This window comes from Lissotriton vulgaris, unplaced genomic scaffold (assembly GCF_964263255.1).
Source record: "Lissotriton vulgaris unplaced genomic scaffold, aLisVul1.2 SCAFFOLD_1931, whole genome shotgun sequence".
Taxonomy (NCBI): Eukaryota; Metazoa; Chordata; class Amphibia; order Caudata; family Salamandridae; genus Lissotriton; species Lissotriton vulgaris.
In genome coordinates, this window is record NW_028248650.1 from 362,330 (window position 1) to 365,234 (window position 2,905).

Consider the following 2,905-nt stretch of genomic DNA (forward strand, 5'->3'; position numbering starts at 1 on the left):
CATCTGGTTGGACATCAGAAGAGTTCGAAGGGGCCTTTTTAAGAATTGGAAGAATATGGCTATTGCATACATTAGACACTGTCTCTTCCACTACTCCAGTCTTAATCAAATCCTGTATAATCTGCAATAGGGCCTTTACTCCTGCTTGGGAAATCTTATACTGGGGAATACGGAGCAGTTTAACAATATTCCTTCACACTGAGAGACACTGGTGGGATCTGGAGCAGCCCAGCATCTGTGTCTCCTCTGGCCTACTGCCTATGTGGGACACCCTCAAATTCTATTGGGAGGGGCACACCTTGTGAAAGACATTGTTTTGTAGGGGCCACTCTAGGTCCAACTGTCATAAAGACGCCGCCTGGAGAGCAAGATATTGTTGTGGGCAACCTTTTTAACAGATCCAGTCCCATTAAATTTTCACCACTGTTCATTGTCAATAAAAATGGTGAGTCGACAGTCAAAGCAAGCGGTTTAGAATTGGGGCTGATGACTGACACACCTGAAAACCCAACTGAAACATTATTTTGCCCAGACTGAGCTGCCCCAGGACTAGTGTACAGGAAGCAGAACTATTCATAGACCCCGTATCCATCAAACATTTCTCCATGGTGCCCTGAAAATCAGCCGTGATATAAGGTCCACTCTGATTGACAGGCACCGGAACTGGTCCCTTGCCCTGCCCTTGGCTGTCCTAGCTGTGAGACATCCCCGTCACCTCATCCATGTCGTAGTCCTCATTATAGTACTGTACTGTCTGCTCTAAGGGTCATCAAAATAATTCCCACTCTGTCTATATCCTGAAGCATTCTCTGGCTTCATCTGTTCCCGGCCTCCTCCTCCTGTTCCTCTAAACCCACGGCCTCCCGGTGCTGCATTGTTCTGCCACAATTCTGGGCACTCATTCTGCCAATGCCCCTCTTTTTTACAGTACGCACACTGGTCGTACGCAATGGATGAGCCAGAACCACCATCTCTACCAGCCCCGTGACTGTTTGAGTGAGGTGGTCTCTGGACTAGCCCCTAACCCCTACCTCTTCCCCTCGCAATCTGTTGCAGCGACACCCTTGTCTTCAAAGGCTTTGTCTTTTTCTCCACTTTCTCCTTATCCTAATTGTCTCTATGTTCATAATACTGGGCCATACTCAAAATTACAGACGGGGATGCTGTTGTCCAAGTACTCTCCTAGGCCTGCAACTGCGATACAATTTCAGGAAGTAAATTAGTGACGAACCTGTTAACAACCGAAGCCACCCTCTAAAGATAGGTCCTACCCACTAAAATCCATAAACACCCCCTCAAACCTAGTAAAGAAGTCTGATATGCTCTCATCCTTTTTGTGACGACATGCAGTCAACTTATCCCAGTCCACCTTCCTCGGCGGTATAAGGGAGTGCATGTACGTTATAATCCTGCCCGGCAATGCCATCAACTCTGTTTTTGGCTTGTCACCGAGCTTGCCCTCCTTGTCCCACGCCTTTATTTTGTCCCATGTCCCCCCCAGTTCCAGCGCATGATCCTGTGTATGTACCTGTGGCCAGGTATCTACCAGTAGCAACAGTCCAAAAAATAACTCTGTGTCAGCTAACGTCATTATTGTGGAGGAGGCAACTGGCTCTTTAGGGATATGACCTCATTCCTCTTCGAAGGAGTATATATCCATTGTTACTGAAATCAAACGTACACCCGCTGTCTAATTGTTGGTGGAATCACTCACTCTGGTACTTCGGGATAATTAGGATGAACTTCCCTCATATGGTGCTGCGTCCCTACTGTTGGAACCTTTTGAGGCAGCCATTCTCGATAACTTACTAATATCCTCACATTACTTAAAACTTCATCTGGGGCCATACCAGTAGCATACACCCTGTCTCGTTTGTCATAAATAGCTTGTGGTGCGGCACCCCTGTAACATTGTTCCCATAATGCTTGCAATGTGGCCGACATGTGCTTAAGAGCAAGTTGCTGCAAAAATGGCTCATAATCTTTCATCACACTCCACACGTCTTCCACAGTATAAATCGCATTCCAACCCCACTGGGTCGCTTGATTCGCCACCATTGTCTTTTCTTCAGTACCCACAGCAGAACACACCAACACCTTCTCTATACGATCGCGTGCTGCTGTCCAATCCCCCTCAAACATTCCACGCACAAGCGTATCCACATTCGGCAATGTATGGGGTGTCACATTCAAAGGAGAAAGAGCAGATGGAAAGACAGGTACCATGGCATGAGGGGATAGCACTACTGGGGTGAAAGGGATAGTAGTGGCCAAGGCAGCATCACCAGACAAGAGAGTAGGCAAAACAAGAGAACCGACTGCTCCCGCCCCTCCTGCGTGACAAGGCGGGGAGAGGGCGAGCGCAATCAGAGCTGATGCAACAGAGCTAGGTACTGGTGAGCCGGAGGGGGTGGACCCAGAGGTCAAGGACGGAGATGTCTGGACTATTGTATATATCTGTTCAGGGGCATAGGGGGTGGCGGACAAGAATCCAATACTTCTTCAAGAAAATCGCCCTTTTCTTCCATAGTAACATAATATTTTTCGGTCTGCAATCGAAACTTCCTGTCGGCCCATTCTATTCCTTACTTTATCTTCCCTCTCTCATATGCCACTGTTTTATGCGTAATTATTTGCGACTGTCACTTCCTTTCCTCCTTTTCTGCTCTCATACGTTTTTGTTTTGCTTCCTTCTGCCACACTCTTAACAAATCAAACATTGACTGCCTGCTTTTCTTAGCGAACAATTTATCTTGCAAGAAACCCAACTTTTGTTCATCAAGCAAGCCAGTAAGTGGCCATTGCAGGTCGGCATTGTCCCTCGTATAATTATGCCACAGCGTGCTAAACATAATAGGGCCAATACCATGCATGACGTATATGTCAAGATTTGGGGTACCCTCCA